We start from the raw sequence: 19667 nt of genomic DNA on the forward strand, positions 1-19667 counted from the left end.
CTACGCTTTTCTCTGGAGTTTCATTTGCTGATTCTGCTCCCATAGGAATCCTATATATTGGACTCTGATTCATAGTTAAATCTGGTAGTGTCGTTCTAATTGTACTCTTTGTTTCATTCAGATCTGGATACATTTTTCTCTTACTTTTTGCATATTAGAGTTTAAAGGAATAGTTAACAAATGCTCATCTATTTTCTGATTTTCAAAAACCGGTATTACAGGAACTATGGTTACGGGTACAGTTCCAGCTTCTACATTTTTAGTTAATTATTTAATTTTCTCTGCCAATTCTTTTGTTGATCTCTCTAATTCAGAGGTACTTTATTTTTCAATCCGTATTAATTCTTGTTTTTCAGAAGCACTTTTTATTTCTAAATGTCGTTTTGGGGTTTCTGTTATTCCAATCTCTATTGGCGGTGCATTTGGTGTCACCACTGCAGAAGTTGGTTGATATGGAGGCGGTCTCCTATTTAAAATACTTTACAAGTATAACTTGGAGAGCTTTCCAACACCTCATCCTCCGTATCACTCATTTCACATATACTCTTTTCTGATACCTGATATTTTCTTTTCTCTGTACATTTCTCCCTACTGTTTCATCTACTGCTCGCATTGGATACATACCATCCCAAATATCAGCACACCTCCATCTTTTCATTCTACACTCATGAGTAGTTCCCCATAATCCTCTCAAATTGCCTCGATTTTCTATTACTTCTTATAATCTCTCTCTTTCTTTTTCGTACATCTCATCTTCCTATTCCATTAGAGCTTCAAATTGTCTTGGCTCAAGTTTCATCATTTTTTCTCTTAAATTTCGTAACACTGCTGTGCTAAACGAACCTGGTTCTGGAAATGCCAATATTCCGTCATCTTTTGTGTATTTTGCCCAAATTTCCAAACATATGCAAGTAGGATAGCCATATTTCGTCATCATGCATGCTGCTGGCGTTTTCGGCAGACTAATGCCTAGATGCATCAACCTATTTAGGAAGTGCAAACGGTGCGAATCGCAAAATTCGGCCGTTTGCGATTCCTAAATAGGTGTCTGGGATGCATCAAGCATTTTCGGAAATTCGCTATTTTTAGCGAATTCCAAAAATGCGATTGCTTTTAAGGAATCGCAAATTTGCGATTCCCTAAAAGCAATGCATGATTATTTTTAAAATTGCGATTTCGCAATTAGGGGGTGCAGATTACCACGAGGTTGAACCTCGTGGTAATTTGCAAAAATGTGTCAAAATGCCCAAACATGCATTTTAAAACACTGTCATGTTTCAGACACACATGTCCTTAGGACATGTGTGTGTGTGTAACATGCACTTTAAAATACATTTTAGGGGTGCAGGGGGGGTTCCTTTGAACCCCCCCCCCTGCACCCATGGAATGCATTAACATTTTGCGAGTTCCAAATTGCGAATTCGCAATTCCCATTGATTCCTATGGGCCTTTTGGCCCATAGGAATCAACGGGAATTGCGAAATCGCAATTTGGAACTTGCAATTTTATTGCGATTCGGTAAAAATTGCGATTTTTACCGAATCACAATAAAATTGTGAAATTAATGATGCATTGCCATTTGCGATTCCTTATTTGCGATTCCTTATTTTTCGCAAATAAGGAATCGCAAATGAAAACGTTGATGCATCTACCCGTTAGTATTTTTCCCTCTGTCGTAACTATTTCTTTGTCTTTCTTTAAAAGATTCTTGATTTTCTTAAACCATGAATGTTTTTCTCTGCCTTGCTCATCATAATAATCAATTTTCACAGATTTTTCCTTTAATACGATCGTATACGTCCTTTCAATCTGTATTGATATTCTGTCCTATCCGAGCGTCTCACACTAATGCACCAATCAGAGCAGTCTACGTCACAATCTTACTGACCTAGCCCAGCGCGTCTCACATTAACGCACCAATCAGAACTGTATGTCACAGTCACGTGGACCTATCCCAGCGCGACTCTTGCTGATGTCAGCCACGCTCCTGCTTCTGCTGACCCCTCCTTTACAAAATTTATCAGCACAATATTTGTATATTTTACACTAACTAAACCTGTTAGTTACCACACTAAAGCCAAAGAGATAGTTTGTCCAAACTTACAAGGATTCTGTATTTCCAGTAGGCAGCGCTTACCTCTTCCCTACCACAGAATTTCGTTTCACCGATAAAGTAGCACTTCCCTCTACTTTACCCTTCTTTCAGGCTTAGAGGAAAACCTGTTACTCTCCCAGGGATAAGCGTTATTCAGAGCTCACAGTTGACTCCTATTCTTAAGGCTGAGATTTTACAGGTGGCCTTCGCTATTCATTCACCACTTTCACACGGAAAATGTCCCTAAAGATAACACACAACGATGTTACCACTCTGAAATCAGACAATGCACTGTGCGACTTCACTTGCCACACATTTCCCCCTGCCTGCATACAGGGCAACCACCTTCCTACTTCCCGGAAGTCTTGAAATTCTGACTACATATAACATAAAACAAACTCAACATATAGTGTTAAACATAAAACATTAATAACCTCCAAACTGACCTATAGGAACCAGACCTCTGCTACCAAGAAATCTGATCCAGCTAAACTCCCAAACAACCCTCAAACTCATCCCACTCGATTCGGGAAACAACTTATTTTACTCATCGGGGGAGCCCATAGCACCGTGAGTCACACATTCACACACCACACTGTCCCTGAATCAGTGAAAAAGAAGGCGAGCTGCTGGATAGCGGGGTACCTAAATTCCATCGGCCACATGCATCATTGTTACATTTTGCGATTTCTTAATTGCGAAAATTAAGGAATCGCAATTAAGAAATCGCAAAATGCTATGCATTTAGAAATCGCAATAATTTTTGCGATTCCTTAATTTTCCTTAATTGCGATTCACAATTTGCGAAACACAATTCAGGAATCCCTTCCTATTGATTCCTATGGGCCTAGAGGCCCATAGGAATGAATGGGAAGCCATTCTCATTTGGCGTTTTGTAATTAAGGAATCGCAAAATGAGAATGCTATTTCAAGGGTGCAGGGGGGGGTCCCAAGGAACCCCCCGCACCCCTGAAATTTAACTTTAAGAACATTTTTCACACACACATGCCCCAAGGGCATGTGTGTGTGTAAAATGAAGCTTTCAAAAATGCACTTGTGTGCATTTCTTAAAGTTTTAGCAAATTACCATGAAGTTCAACTTCATGGAAATTTACCTCATCCTATTTGCGAATTCGCGAAAAAAAATATTCGTGCATTGCATTTAAGAAATCACAAATTGCGATTTCTTAAAGGCAATCGCAATTTAAGAAATCGCAACATAATTGCGATTTCTTAAATTGCGAAAAAATAAAAAAACATGATGCATCCCAAAAAAGGAAATTGCATTCACAAACGGCCGAATTTTGCGATTCGCACCGTTTGCGAATACAATTTACCTTGATACATGTGAGCATAAGTTCTATACATTATATACATTTCAGAAATCATTTAACTTGTTATAAGCAAAACAAAAACATCAAGGTACTCTGCTATTTGGCCGATGGACCAACTAGTAGAAGTCAGTTGATGGCGATTAAAAGTAACTTTTAGCATTAAATTTTGTCGTGACTTTTATTCAAATAAAGGAACAGATTCGAGTTTAAATTTTCAATAGTTTATCTACCTTCATTTGGGAAAGAAATTTGCATATTCTTTAGACAAGCACAATTCTAAGCATTTAGCGCATGTTAAGAAATAAAAATTAGAAGCGCATATTACTAATCTGCCATAGGTGAACGACAGAGCAGCATTAAACAGGTTCCCAATCTGTCTGTCTCTCTATTCTCCTCAACGTTTCCCTTCCGACATAAACGGCAATCAATCACCTTCTTTGCCCCATCAAAGTTAAAGTCCAAAAATATTTCATAGTCTTTTGCACCATAAAAATTGTTCAGACCGACAGCATGTCGTGGTGCAAAATAAAATCCATAGAACCAGCTATAACCCTCTTTCGTGCAAGCTCTTTTATACCCTTTTTCCCTAACTATCTCACTTAAAATTGAAACTTTTAGGGTCTACTGTCATTTCTGATTGGCCAATTAGAGGGGTGGTGATGATCACCTCATGTCCTCCTTGTTCAAACCAGTTTGAAATTTTGCCATGTCACTCTCAAGGTTTTCTCATGATTTAATACTTAAAGTTTGTATTTGTCGTTCACTCCTTGTATCATTTGTACATAATAAGGTTTCTGTGACTTCCTTTCCCAGGCTTTTAGATGCAGGCATCCTTTGGCACATCTCCCGTTCATAGGCCAAGCTGGCCTTGAAATCTCTCGCTCCGAGCATAGGCTGTCCATTCACACTTCTCATGCACAGTGCATGCGTGGGGAGCCATCTTTTCTGAGTCCTTCTCATTGTTTCACATAAACAGCCATTTTCAGACAAGGCAGCGCAGGCCTCAATGGGAACTAATGCGAAAATAAACACAACAGAAATTAGATTTAGAATTTTAACCCTTCTGTTTACCTCCCACTATTCTAATTTTTCCGGTTGGATGTTACCTAGCAAAAGCACGCAAATAAGCACCATTTTACTTACCGTCTGCATTCTTTATTGCCACAAAAAGAACTTCTAATATAAGCACAAATACACACACTTATTCAGTTAAATCTACAATACCACAGCTCTATATTAATATTACTCGTTTGTTTTTATTAGTATATTTATTTCAGGAAAACAGCATTTAGATTTTTCCAAATGTGGTGTCGACTTTACGTGCATTTTGTTGATTAGTTTACATGCTTCACTCTATTAGTATTATAGTTATGAGAGATTAACTTTACAAGGGGTACACAACATTGTTTGTCTCTCCTCTGCTCCATCGGGATTTCACAGGGGGGCAAATCAGTTGTAGCTCTGGGGACTAAAGCCTGGAATCTTCTTCCTGGCTATCTCCGTTTCATTCAGACAGAACTAAACTCCATGAAAGCCTTGAAAACCTGTATTTTTGGAGCCTCAGACTACTTATGTCTCTAACTTATCTGATTTCTGCAGTTACACTCTGAACCTTATGCACGGTCCCGCTTAGCGCCATGATGTTCCTTGGAGTGACAGTTGCGCTCTATAATTGCTATATACATACGTACATTATTCAGTGGTGGTTCTGAGGTTGCCTCTTAATAAGGAAGCTTGCAAGTTATCAGCAGTTTAACCAACTGATTGTGTTGTGCTTTTTGTTTATATCATGCATCTTTCTATGAAGAATTGTTGTGAGTTGTCGGAAACCTAGCATTCTAGAAGGAAAGTAAATTGCGTTTGTTTTCCAAAATTGCCAGTTAATAATTTATTTTCTGGGCCTTTTGTTTCAGTGATGAAAGAAATGCAGGGTGTGATTTATAAACCAATTTATTGGAATGTTTGAGCAGATATATTTTTGTAACACTTTTATTGACAGGCATAAATCTGAAAGTCTTGGGTTTAGTGATACTTTTAGAGAAGAGCCCAAAGGAAAGCATTTTCGCGGATCATGACCCATGTGTTTAAGCTAAATAAAAGTAAATGGCTGGATTGAGGATTGATGAAATGGAGAACTGTTTTGAGCAGAGCATGGCAACAAACAAGTATAAAAAGGAAAAGAGAAGATAGACATATCGACAGATAGATACATAGGTAGGCGGTAGCGTGGCAACGGAGAGAGAGAGAGGAACAAATAGACAGAGAGTATATGCATACATATGCGGCCAGCATATCTAGAGCTTTCCTTTCCAAATACATATTTACTTTTGCACTCTAAGGGAAAACAGACCTTAGTGCGCCCCTACTTCCTTGCAGGGGAGAAGCATGCTCAATCAAGTGCATTACTCTAACCAAAGGGATGTTTATTTTAAGATAACTGGGCTGTTGACACTCCTGCAGCTCTCCGGAACCACAGACCCCACACTCTTTCCACCACATCTAGCTTTTCTGCCACTTTGTACATATGTCATGGATGTTGAGGAGGAGAACAGTGGTGCATTGAAGTAAACGCCCGGGTGGCTTTCTTTTATAAACACGGTGCTCATTTCACAATGGTTGTTGGGGTGGGGGGAATGGCACATTGGAGTAAGCGGCCAGGTGGCTTTCTTTTATGAACATGGTGCCCGCTCACGAAACCTGAAGCAAGGCGGCTGTGATGTGCTGCTGTGCTGACGACAAGCCAGTTAAATAAAGTGAAATAAAATAGTCTGGGGTTAGAGAACAAGCATTTGCAGCGCATTAGGTCTTGCATTTACGCAAGTTTGAGCTATTGGCATTGTAAATGACATTGCCTTTTATTTATGTTTTGGTTTTTGAAACATAAATAAAACGGATTGTCATTTACAATGATACAAGCCAATGACAAATGTGGGCGGAGCTTCCAGTGCATTCCCTAATTCAGCATGCCCCGCAGAGCGAGCATCGCATGAGCGCTGCCGCTAGGCTCAACCTAAAAATGACAGCTCAGGATTTTGAATTGAATTGTGCACAATTGTGTCTTCTGCTCCGCCTCACAAGATCCAATTAACAATTAATTCCCTGTGTGGCACAAGTGATAATGAATAACTGCCAATAGCAGTCTATTCCAAACAGTGTCTTCTCGCTGACAAGTGGCAGCATCAACAGCCTGGAGTAGGCCTGGGTCGGGTCGCACGTGCACCTACTGGCACCGTTGGAAAGGGGCGTTCATGCACCCGACAACGCAATTCATTCACAGCATCTTTCACACACACAAATGCAGGTATGCTTTTGATTCAGGAATGACTCACAGTGCGAACAAAAATATCAACTTCTTAGAAGACAAACACCAGCGTCTACTCACAACCACAGAATAAGAAAACCCTGTACCGAGTCAATACAACAGAAGAGCACATGACCGTGGAATCATTACCTATCATTAGTAAATGCATTATGTGGGCTTTCTCCGTGACTCAAGAACATGTTCCACCTGAGAAAAGTAAAAAAGTTATAAGTATTTAAACGTCAATTATGTTAACCCAACTACATCACTGCCTCACTATTATCAGTCGTTTAATTCTGTGCTCCATTCTTGGTATTTCATGTACATTTACCTCTGTCTTCCCTATGAAAACATAACCTATCTATGAAGCCTGGCATTTGTTTGCTTTACCATCAGCCCTGGCGACAGTACAAGTGTCACCCTTCAGGATGCACAACCCGGGAGCCCTGATCAGTGACCACCTATGTTTGACTCTTCACATGGTGGGACTCATCAAGCCCATATTGGATTCTCAGTCTGAGGGAACAGTTGTCATGACGGGTTTCCTGTGTGGGTGTCTGCTACATTGTCAGTGTTTCTGAATTCACTACCCCTCCAACAGTTTAAGTAGCTTCACTATTATCCAGAAGTATGCCTTTCCTGCGTGTGCAGAAAAAAACTCTGTTCTAGAGCCGAGCTGCAGCATGGGAGAAAAGGCTGAAGAGATCTGTATGATCCTGAGCTGTGCAGCTATCTCAAGGTGGGGTTTCCAGGCACCTGCTGATGCGGTTCCTGTACAGTAAGTGGGCCCTTAGTAAGATCAAACATGGGTTGCGACATCGAGTTATAAACAGACTAGATTATATTCCTCCAATATCAATATATTGATCAGCTCCATTGTGTGAAGGTTTGCTCTGCTGTGTAGTGTGAGGCTGCTGGATTACCTGTCCCTTTCTTTGGGGAAAGAAGCGAGATGTGATTTACCTTGCATTTGTACTGATGTGTAAGGAGGTGTGTTGTATTCTGGTGTGCCTGTATTGAGTGAGCTATGCTGGAATGTCCTGTGTCTGAGTGTTGGTGTCTTGTACTTGGTACCAGCTTGTCTTCAAACTGTAATAAAAAGGCTATTCTGTAACACACCTTGAATCTGCCTATATTTATCAGGTCACCAATAGGGTTGACGGCTACACTTTAAATCTGCATGAATGTAGTCTGCAAGAAAAATGTGTCATTCGAAGAGTCCTATTTTATCACAACCTTGTGTCCTCTAGAAGGCCATCTCGGTGCTGTCAACACATCTAATGATGCAGATGTGAATGGCCGGTGCATGGTTATTGCACAGCAATTTCCTTTTTTAATTTAAGGTTCCTTTGTTTTGTATTTCCATTGAAGGTTATCGAGCCAGCGGTGCAGGTCTGTTACAGATGACGGGTTGGCATCACACATTCAGCCAGTAAACTTGTTTAAACCCAGGAAGTCTTTGTCGAGCAAGGCAGTAACAAACTGCCTATGTAAAACACCAAGACACTTCAGAACAAAAGCCTCAGTGTGCAAGACCCAAAGGCACCCACAGGACGCAGCGCACTTCACATGCCGCTAAGAGGATAGCTGGCGACCGAAGAAGGCTCTCCAGTGCTCCAGAGCTGTTAGTCGGGTTATGTACACTTTGGATTTTAGGAAAAAGAAACCTTACCTTACAACCTTTGGATTTTAGACACATTCTCAAACAATAGCGATAAAAAACATGAGCAGAAAGTTCTGCTGGGTTAGGCCATTTCAGTCCTACATCGCACAGTCATTTTTGTCAAGATTGACGTCGGAGGACGGTCTGAAAAAAATATTTGTCTGGCTGCTTTAAAAGTGAAAGCATTTACAGCTTCTGAATGTAAGTGAAGCACGTTGTCGTACTTGCAGTAGGAGAAAATCATTAAAGAATCTAGAGCACGTACCGTGTTAAAACCTAGTAAAGGGGCCAGTAGCCATGGGAGGTTACAAGTTTCGACACAGCAGTACTAAGGAGGGACTAACAAGCTCATTGCAAAATCGGAAGCCAGCATTACAAAGGACAGAGAAACAAGCCAATAATAAATTATGGGTGGAGTGGGTGTGTCTTCTATCCTCATCCAGTAGAAGAGGTGTGGCGCAATGGCCAGTGCGACTGACGCTGGACACTGGGGATCACGGTTCGATCCCCGGCGGCAGGGGTCTGCCCAGCACCATGTGACTCTGGGCAATAGCTTGCTTAATCTTCCTGATGGCCCCCAGCGCCTTGACACCTTCGGGTAATTGTTTGCGCTTTACAAAGACTGGACATTTACATTTACTGACCGGTCAGTGAGCGAGTAAAGACGGGCATGTCTGTGTTTCAATGTTTTTTGAGAAAGATACCGCAGAGACGGTAAATTAGGTCATCACTGTTGGCTCGAAAAGAGACGCTGGGAATTGAAGTCCTGGGAAGCAGTCCTTAGCAAATCTCAGATGAGAAGCCTGTTAAATAAAATAAATAAAAAATAAAAGTATAATGGCAAGCAATACAAAGGGTATTGGTGTGGAAGGGTACAATGGCGCGTTGGAGTAAGCGGCCAGGTGGCTTTCTTTTATGAACCCGGTGGCTGCTTCACAAAACATAAAGCACAGCGACTGTGAAGTGCTGCTGTGCTGACAACAAGCCAGTTAAATAAAATAAAATAAATTAAAAAAATGAATACAAGGGTGATGTCTTTTAAAAAAAGCGTTTGCAGTGCAATAGGTCTTGCATTTATTAGAGTTAGAGCTATTGGGGTTGTAAATGACAATGTCGTTTACCTATGTGTTGCGGTTTGGAGTGTAATGGATGCCTGAATAGAGACACAGCTGCAGCACGGCCGGTAGGACTTTGAATTAGGAATTACCCATGAGACCAGAGAAGCAGCTAGCAGCACTGCCTAGAACACTTAGAACGAGGAATTACCACTTCATACCATACTTCGAATGAAAACCTCATTACCACATGGTGCATAACCTCTAAGAAACATTTCACAACCCATTAACCACCAGAAGAAATCGCCTTTCACACCGCATAACATAAAGAAATCAAAAGGAACAATAACAATCTTGCACCAAACTAATGACCTGCCATTATTTTATGGGATTATTTTTCTTGAACAGTTGTGTTCACCTTTTTTCTGCTGTATTTTAGAGATCTTCCTCAGTGAAACAGGGCTAGACCTTTGGGAAAGTAAGTGCAGTTTAAAAAAACATGGTATAATCTCGAAGACCATCATTACCTCCTCGTTAGTCTTCCTCGCCACATGATTTACATAGTGAGCTTTAGCTCCACAACAGAACCCTCCAAAGCAAAAGAAAAAACCTCCCACCCCCTCCCAACATGGCCGACCAGTCCCACCTGACCTCTATAAGAGGCGGACCGGCCCAACCAACAGCCTGTTTTTTTTGTTCTGCGCGATTCTCTCCAGAGGCGCTGTTCAGGTAAGATGGGCCGGCGTGAGCTGGCCCTTGGGGTTTAGGGTTGAGGACCTGCTCTAGCGGTCCCTGGTGCCTTTTGCCTACAAATCCCCCCCCCTCTTCCTTCCCCCGGTCCTGTGGGGCCGGTTAGGTGCTGCTATAGCGTGCCAAGGGTCTACAGGGGGGGGGCGGCCGGGGGTGTGGAGTGGTGGTACATGCCCGTGTCTCCCCAGGTCGTTAATGATGGGCCCTAGCCATTATGTGGGCTTTTGGGTCCTGCGCATTCTCCTGTATGTTGATACATGCTGGCTCCTGGCTCCCCTGTTTTGACTGCGTGGGCTGGCTATTCATGTGCTGTTTCCGCCTGTTAACTGCAGTGTAGGTGAGGTTCAGCAACGGTAACTCTACGCCTAGGATGTCCGCTGAAGCCGGGGACCCAGGTTCGAGTCCGGTGTGAGACTCGTATTTCAATTTTATACATTGAAGGTGTGCCTCGGTAACGGGGGTGTTTGCGCCAAGTTTTTATAACCTCAGGCCTGGCTTTGGTCCGCCTGGAATGGCGCTCTGACTACTTGCCACGAGTTGTGGAGGTGGGCGCTGACTCACGTTTTGGATAACGGCTCTGGGCTGTCGCGGTTGTAGTGCGCGGCGTGCTGGAGCCTTGCCTGGGACAGCGGCGCTTCTGCAGAGCGTTGGGTCCGGTGGGCGCGCAGCTTGTAATGAGGCCGCATGTCCGGCTTCTAGACTGGGAGTCCCATGGTCGTTCCCTCAGGAACGCAAATGTGGTTGGGGGGGGGGCGGGCTCGGTCCTACCTTTTTGTCGGCGGGTCCTCGGGGGCTCTGCTGTCCGGGCCGGGTGCTCCCCTCCTGCAGACCTGGGACGCTGGTCGCTGCCGAGTCTCGCCTCTGCTCCCTTCATGGATTGTAGCTGCCCTACGGGCCGCGGCGGTTTGCCGCGCTGTGGTTGGCTCCGGGCTCCTCCCGCCTCTCGGGGGCGGGGTTTTGGTTGCCACCAGGTGCGACCGATGCTTGCCTTCATCGGTCTTGTACGGCTTTCTCCGGCTGCCGCAGCGGTTGGGAGGCGGCGTGCTTGGACTGTAGGCAGCGCGTCTGTCTCCTTCTCGGAGGGTCCGGTGTACGATCCTCGGTAATTCCCATTTCATTGAAAGGAGCTATAGCTCAAAGGTGAGTCTTGTACCTTTGGTGCAGACAGCCCTCACAGGCCAGGGTTCGAATCCTGCCAATGCTGTAGTGGTATCCCAAGGTGGTAATTTTCATAAAGTTTTTTGTGTCGACCCGGTAATTCCTGGCGGTACGCATACAACACAATGTGAAGGGGTAGTGTTTTATTCCTTCTACATGCAGCCATGCGGCCTGTGACATTGTCTCATTCACAGATTGACTGTGCTTCACTGGCGCGCTCTGAGGGGGCGCGGTACTGCGTGGGGACAGATCCCTTTTTGTCCGTGTTCCTTTTCTGGCGCCCTGGGGGACTCGCCCTGGGCCGTCTGGTTGCGCCGGTCTCGAGTGTTCCACTCGTGGTGTCCCATTCTGCAGCTGTGGAGATGTGTGACTCAATGGTTAGCGAATCAGACCCTGTTGCAGTGGTCTGGCCCAGGTCCTGGGTTCAGTTCCCCGCCTCGGCGGGTCTTGGGCTCGAGCTCCCAGGGAACTGTTTATTTCCTCTGGGCAATTGCTGGTTTTTTCTCTCCACGTTGGCCCCACAGGGCTTCGGTGGCCTGGACTCCTCCTTGGGGATGGCCGCCTCAGGGAGTTAGCCGGGTTGGGGTCCTCAGCGGCTTTCGTGCTAACGCCTTGTGCCCTTGCTGGGGTGTTGTGCGCGATTTTTGTATCGTGTTGCGCTTCTGTGAAGTCCGGCATGGCCCCTGCGCAGGGATGTCACGCAAGTTCGTGCATCGTTCCATGTTGGGCTTGGTTTTACCTCCGCCGGCGGCGGTGGTGGTTCCCGGGGTTTCTCGGGGTGCGTTCTCTACGCATGTCTCCGGACTCCCTTCCTCTGCCGGCGTCCGTTGTGAGGGACGTTGGAGGGGGGGTCTTTGTCACCCTTTACCGCCCTGGTGGCCGCGAGGCGGGCTCGGCCGTCTGGTCTGGCTGCGTCCTTGTCGGCGGTGACGGCGTTTTCAACGCGGCCTTCCTTCGGAATCCTCTTCCGCCGGTGGGTGAGGGCGTCCCGCCCTTGCATGGGTGGGGTCCTTCGGCGGGTCCGGGCCCGAGTTTCGGCTGTTGCCGGTCTCGTACTGGTTCTGCCGCTCCCTGTTTCGCCCCTTGTTTCTGACTTTCGGCCCTCTCACTCCAGGGGGTCCCCTGGGGGGGGGGGCTGTTGCCTCCGTTGCATCCCGTCCTGGGACGTGGCTGTCCCGGTTCTTGGGCTCTTCGGGCTTGCTGGCCGGTGTCCGGTCTTGCTGGTCTTGCGGACTTTCCGCGGGGTCCCACCGTCTCGACGGGTTGGGGTCCCTACTCCTTCCCTTGTCTCGCCTGTAGGTTTTTCTGGGACCGTGGATTGGCCTGTGGGGCCGGCCTGCGAGTGGGGGTCCCCGCTCTCGGTTGCGGGTACTTCCGGTGGGCTTGCCTTCTGGCCCAGGGGGGGGGGGAGCTGTGCTCCTGGCCCGCCTGGTGGATCTTCTTCGCCGGGTGTGGGTCTTGGGGTTCCCTGTCTGGCCGTGTGCTACCTCTCGGCCTCGTTTTTTTTTTCTCCCCCCCGTGGGTGAGGCTTCACGTCTGGCGGTGTCTCTCATCCGTCGGCTTCCTGACCTATGTACGGTGGTCCCTTCGGTCCTCGTCTCGGGCTTGTCCTCCTTCGGGGGGCGTGTGCCTGGTCCTGGTACTTCCCTCTGGTTCATTCAGGGGGGGGGGGGGCGTCCTTGGGCGCCGGGTCGTTTGGAGGTCGTTGGGTTCTCCTGCAGTCGCGCGGCTCCTCGTGCTTCGGGGGTTGCTGAATGTCCTCCTGGCCTGCCGTCTTTTTGCTGTGCTCGCTTCGGCAGCACATTTACTAAAATTGGATGAGGAGATTGGCTTGGCCCCTGCGCAAGGATGACACGCATTTTCGTGAAGCGTTCCATTTACCGGTGCTTCGGGGTCCCCAGGTCTTGGTCGGGTCGGGCGCCCTGGTGGGGGTGTCACCGGTCCTGTCCCTTCGGGCTGTCTTTCCCCCGGGGTCCGACTAGGTGGAGGGGTTCGACGGAGTCGGGTCTAGCCTTCGTTGCCTGGTCTCGCCCTGCCCCGGTGGTGTTTCGGCGCCTGGGGCCTCGGCTCGGTCTGCCTCCGGTGTCTCTGTTCACGGAGGGGGACTCGGCCCTCCTGCCCGGGTTCTACTCCTCCTTCCGGGTCCTTGTGGTTGCCCTGTCTGTCGCTTGACCTTTCGGTCTGCTGTTCACGTTTCCCCCGTGCCCTCTGATCTCACGGTTCCTCTGCGGGATTCGCTTGGGCAGGGCCGGGGTGCTCCTGGGCGCTCGCTTCGGCAGCGCATGGACTTCTGTTGGAACGATGCAGAGATGAGTTGCTTGGCCCCTGCGCATTGACTCGCAACTTCGGGGGGCGTTCCAGTTTGGGGTTCCCGGCGGGGCCGCCGCCCCTGGTACCCGCTCCTTTTGCGAGCTGGCGGTTCGAGCCTACTGGCCGAACAGGGTTCTTCTCGTTCCAGGGTTGGGTCCCCCGCACCCGGAGTCGGGGTTGAGCCGGCCCTTTCTGCTGGCCTGCCTCCATCTGCAGGCCTGATTCTTGAGCGGTTGTCGCGGCTTGCTCGGGGTTGATCTTCTGGGGCGGTGGTTTTGCTGCTGGGCTCCCACTGGTCTTCCACTTTCTCTTACTGTGCCTGGCGATGGGCTTCCCTCTGGCTTTGGTGCGGTCGGCTTGGTGCTGACCGCGCCTCCGTGGACCCCTTGCGGGTCTTGGATTCCTGGCTGAGGGGTTTTCCTTGGGCGTGGCCACATCTTCCCGGTGGGCCCGATGGGCTGCCTTGCGGGCCTTCCGCAGTCCGGTGTTCGACGGGCTGGTTTCCCTGGTGGCTCGCTTGGCTCCGGAGTTTGTTTTCTCCGTTGCCCTCGGACGCTCTGCCTGTCTCCCCCGTGGGTTCTCTCTCTCGTTCTACGAGCTCTTCAGGGTCCGCCCTTTGTGCCCCTGGCCTCGGTGGCTTTGCGGTTCCTCACCTTTTAGGTGGTTTTATTCCTGGTGGCAGTGGTGTCTGCTGGGCGGATGGGCGTGCGGGGGTCGTGCCTCCGCTCCCCTCCCTTCTTGCGGGTTTTGCCGGACAGGTTGTTCCTCCGGCTTGTCCCCCGTTTCCTTCCTGGGGTTCCTTCCCTGGTGTCCCGGGCTCGGGTGGTGTCTTTACCGCCTTTCCCTGCCGGCAAGGTTCCTCTCTTGTCCGTGCTGGTTGTCCGGTGTGCGGTTTTGGTTTCTCTTGACCGCACGTCTTCCCTTTCCCGGTGGGATGGCCTGTTTGTGTCTTTTGGGTCCGGTTCGTTCGGGCCACTAGCCCTCTCTTTCCGCCTTGGTTCGCTGGCTTACACAGGCTATCATCCTTTCCTACACTTCGCTGGGTTCGGTGGATCCGGCGGGGGTCCAGGGTCGGTCCACGGGGTGTGGCTCTGTGCCCTGGGCCCCATTCATGGGTGTCTCCTCTGTAGAGATGTGTCAGGCGTCGACGTGGTCGTCCCCCACCTTGTTCATGGGTCACTATCAGTCCCGGGGGGACTTCGCTGGGGCCGTTCTGAATGCAGGAGCTGCGACTCCTGGTTGGCCTACTTTTCCTTTATGTCTTGATTTCAGGTTTCCTGTGATCCCTGTTTTCTTTTCATTTATTCTACTTCAACCTTGGGTTGGTTTCTCTGCATCACCGTGTGGTGTTGTTCTTATGGTGGTCAATGAAGCCTTGTTGGCTTGGGTATTTGCTCACTATGTAAATCATGTGGCGAGGAAGACTAACGAGGAGGTAATGCCCCGGTTACTTACCGGTAATATTCATTACTCCGAGTATAGTCTTCCTCGCCACATGAGTTCCCTCCCCCCCTCCCTGTCTGGCTATCGGCTTCATTGTTTGCTTGGTAGATCAGGCTGTTGGTTGGGCCGGTCCGCCTCTTATAGAGGTCAGGTGGGACTGGTCGGCCATGTTGGGAGGGGGTGGGAGGTTTTTTCTTTTGCTTTGGAGGGTTCTGTTGTGGAGCTAAAGCTCACTATGTAAATCATGTGGCGAGGAAGACTATACTCGGAGTAATGAAGATTACCGGTAAGTAACCGGGGCATTACTCATTCATAGGAAAAATGCCTTAACGACTTTTCCCACCCTTAGAAATGATCCACAACCACTACATCACCAAACAGAAAGAGTCCCAAAATCATAAAATTATTTAAGGCAACCTTCCACCTGCCTAACATAAAAAAAAAGCAGGCCAAAATCTCAGCAGTGTACTCCAATTGCCTCCGAGAACGAGAAACCACGTACTGCAATTTAGTGCCACCAGTAAAAGCACCAGCATTTTGCACAGAATCACCTTGTCAACAACATGTCAAAATGTGGCCCCTGAAAAGGGCACATTAAACACGGACAGGTCAACAACTACTGAAGAAAGGATTGGAGTGTGTCCAGGATTAAGACTGGGAGATCCTGCGAAGGGAATAACGTGAAAGGACTTCAACTTCCATCATTCCTTGGTAGTACGGAAGGGCATGTGCTGCGGCTGATTGCATAACGGAGTACTTGGAAAGCTGTTTAGTTAACGAAAACAAAGGCTCTATTATTGCTTATATTTAAACACATAGCCAGCAAGACAAAGAAAAATAATTAAAAAACTTTTAAAGAAGGCCAAATAGGGAGAGAGATAGAATGTGTGCAAATAACCAAACTGAAAATGATGGCCTGAAAGGAGGAGGAGGAGTAAGAGGATTAGTCAGTATTGGCCATGGCTAAACATGGGCTGCAGGAAAGAGAAGTAAAACACTAGGAGCAGTGGAGCAGGCACACAGGGATCAACGTAACTGGTGCTCATGGAAAGCACTCCAATGCCTTCCAGGAGAGTTTACACTATATAAAACAATTGTCAGAGAGGGCAGAGGGGCCAAGGCAAAGGGATTAAAAGTGAATAAATCACCTTCGTTGGCGAGTCGAAGATGTCAGGAAGCAGCGAGCAGTTAATGTATGCTGCATCTGTAGCACAGAAAAGCATGCATAATGGGAGGGCGGTGGAGGAGGGGTTGCAGCTGCTCCTGCGCTGCACACTTGGGGCTGACAATTCTCCAAAGCACTCAAACCACGAGACCAGAGTGAGTGAGGTAGGACACCGGCGGGGGCTGGGATGTTGTTGGGTGCAGGAAGGAGAACCTGGTAACCGACTGTCCTTCAGGCACACCCAAAAGAAAGAGCATGAGCTGCTGTTCTGCTCTCTTGTGTCGGTGAGACTTGCTTATCAGACTAAGCGGGGTTATTGTTACTCGCAGCTTTGTTTTATACTAATTTAAAATGGCACCTTCAATGAATGATCGGTATGCGTGAAGTCTGGTGTCCATGAAGAAAGATGAAGAGGCATGCGTAGCAGCAGAGGCAGGCAAACAACAAGAACTGCAGAGCACCATTCAACGAAGAAAAGAAAGAGAAAACAAGCCAAAAGTAAGGGGACATGTGACAGGGGCAGTTGCAACCAAAGTGAAACTTACCCAAAGGCGGGATAATGAGCAGTCTTTAACAAAGGAAAATAAAGCACTTTTTACAGTTGAAGGAAAGTAAAGATGGCAAGCGGTGTGCATGGCCTATACACCATGCCTCTCAGAGCAGCGCCTGTGCACTGCTAGGCTCGACCTGAAAAAAGGATACAGATGGAAACACAGAGGACCAGGGCAACATTGGGAAAAAAAGCAGCGACGGGCCAAAAGATGTCTACTGCAAGGGCTGTGTGCATGCTTCAGGTGCTGTGTGCGCTTGGGGTAGCAGGAGGGCTTATCACATGAAGCAGAAGGGGACTGAAAACAGGTGAAAGCCGTGATGGGCCAAAAGTAGGAAAAACAATAAAGATAAAAAAAGTTCTCAGATACAGGAAATAAAGAAGGCAAGCGTAAGTACACTGTACTTTACCGGTGCTCCTGAGCCTTGAAATGAATTGAGCTATAGGCTACGGGAACAAGACAGGAGGCAGCAAAGAAGAACAATGCTGGAATGGACCAATCGTAAGCAGGAGGCAGGAATAAAGTGGTTTTATTGATAACAGCAGCTCTTGCAGACAGTGCATGTTTGCCATAATGAGCACTCTAAAGTTACAGCACATCATGCCTTGAATCAGCACCGGCAAAATGGCCACCAAATACTGAACGCATCTGATGAGATTGGACATGGGTAGAACCTTGATCGCAGAAAAAGCTCAGTTACACCCTTTACTCTTTTGGTTACATTTAAAAACTACCCCTGAGTTATACCCATATGCTGCTGCCCTGGACAAAGTTTATGCACTTGATCGCTATAGGAAAATCTCTGGTTGGCCAAGGTGAAATCCCTGATTAAGACCATAGGGTTGGAAGGAGCATGGGCCACTTAAAATCCAGCATCTTTACCTAGCAAAGCCCTGATTAAGAAGAAATATTGGAACTGGGTGGCACATTTTTAGAAAACACGAAAAATTAGTATTGAGAACACAAGCACAGATTTGCATAGGAAACATAAAGGGTGCCAATAATAATGCACAGTTATATGCACAGCAAGTATACACTCACACAGAAAGGAATAACAGTTTACCAAAAGTAAGATTCTCTCTGCCCGGGTCTCCATTTGACCATCTGATCTGACTATTTTCCCCACACACTCTGGTGTTTGGCCGGACATCCACTTGCTTCAGACAAGGGTTTTTCCTGAGTGGCGCACCAGTGCACCATTCGGCGCCATTTAGTTATTGTGAGGGGTCGGGCTGTGACCAGGCCATGGCAATGTCTCACTTGACCACCATAATGGGCATACCCAGGAACAGTTTGTCTGCTTGGGATCCATCAAGGCCATCCATAACGCCCAGGAGGAGGCGCATATGGTCGCGGGGTATATGCCAGCCCAAAATGTGCGTGAGTATGGTTACTATCTTGTCCGAGTATTTCTGGAGGGGGGACAAGACCAGACACCATGGTAAAAGCCTGCAGGTTGGTGCCTGCAGCGTGTGCATTCAGGTGTGGCGCGCAGCCCAGCTCTGTGTAGGCGCTCTTCGGTGTGAAGATAATCAATTTGGATGAGTCGGAGTGTGGCAGAGGTAGTGACAGTTTGGGGGCCATCAGGGTGTTTCGCCAATCCTCGTCATCTAGGGAACACAACCATTCTTCCCAGTAAGCTCTAAGCGAGTTCAGAGACAAGGGGCTGTTGTTTGTGAGGGTGCAATATATACGTGAGGTGCCTCCCTTCCCAAGATTTCCCATCATGACTTGCGCTTCAGGTGGACTGAAGTTGGGAAGCGTGGTGCCTGTCAAGATGTGGTCGTACAGGGCGTGGCGCATCTGTAGGTATCTGTAGAATTGCGAGACGTTTAGAGAGAAACAGTTCTTTAAATCCTGAAAAGTCTGTGAAAAGTCTGTTTGTGGTCTCCCACCCACAGGTCGCCCAGTTGGGAAATGCTTATTTAGTCCAATTGTCTAAAACCTTGCAGTGCCACCACCTCACCAAGCCATGTGCATTGCCAGAGAGAAGTCTGCTGAGTTAGTTTGGACTCCCATTGCATATGACGTAGAGCTGAGCGCCAGGCCAGGAAGACTGTTCGGGTCACTGTGGAGAGCACCCTGGGTATAGGGGATCCATACATGAGTGCCTGGATTCAGGGAAAATCCCGGTCGCGAAGTTCAGCTCTGTACACTAGATCTGACCACCCTACGGTGAACCAATCATGGAGAACCAACAGCTGCGTGGCCAAACAGTATATGTAGAGATCTGTCATGCCCATACCTCCGTCGAAGACAGAATGCGTCACCGGTCAAGAGACATCCGCGGTCTTCATTCCCCCCCTAAACCGCGTGATCAAGGCGTCGATCTCTCAGAACCAGCTTCGGGGATAATGGAAGGGGATATTTTGGATAACATACAGGAACTGGGGGAGGATCATCATCTTAAATAATGCCTGTCTTCCGAGTGGATTAAGTGGCAAGGTTTACCTACGGTTAAGGTCCCCTCTGGCCTTTTTGATGAGAGGAGTAATATTCAGTGCCCAGTCCATCTCCGGAAGCAGAGCATATGCCTAGGTATTTGAACGACTGACACCTAATAGGTTTGCTGGTCTGCAAATCGAACCATTCCCTGGAGCAGTGAAGAGGTACGAGGGTCGATTTGGCTGGGTTCAACCGGAGACCCGAGACTTGCTCAAAGGCTTGGAGGGATTGAAGGCGTCTCGGGCCAGAGCGAGCTGGGTCTGCTAGGAAAAGCACGACATCATCTGCATATATTGCAATTTTGTCTACGTGATGGCGTCCCCACATCCAGCCTTGAATCAATTTGTCCGTGCGGATGAGGCACGCCAGCATGCAAATAGTATAGCTGAATCAACTT

At 47.7% G+C, this 19667-nt stretch overlaps 1 protein-coding gene, 1 non-coding gene and 1 pseudogene across 2 annotated transcripts in view; all 3 read left to right on the plus strand.

The window, feature by feature from the left end:
* SNED1 (sushi, nidogen and EGF like domains 1) overlaps positions 1-19667 on the plus strand; it is a 2960801-nt gene that overhangs the window by 572790 nt on the left and 2368344 nt on the right. The window lies entirely within an intron of this gene.
* Positions 13140-13239, plus strand: LOC147683636 (U6 spliceosomal RNA; annotated as a pseudogene).
* LOC147683637 (U6 spliceosomal RNA) lies at positions 13620-13723 on the plus strand. Its single transcript, XR_015301174.1, has one exon. It is a non-coding gene; the product is annotated as a U6 spliceosomal RNA (small nuclear RNA).

The sequence above is a fragment of the Lissotriton vulgaris genome, chromosome 11 (assembly GCF_964263255.1).
Source record: "Lissotriton vulgaris chromosome 11, aLisVul1.2, whole genome shotgun sequence".
In the NCBI taxonomy this organism is placed as follows: Eukaryota; Metazoa; Chordata; class Amphibia; order Caudata; family Salamandridae; genus Lissotriton; species Lissotriton vulgaris.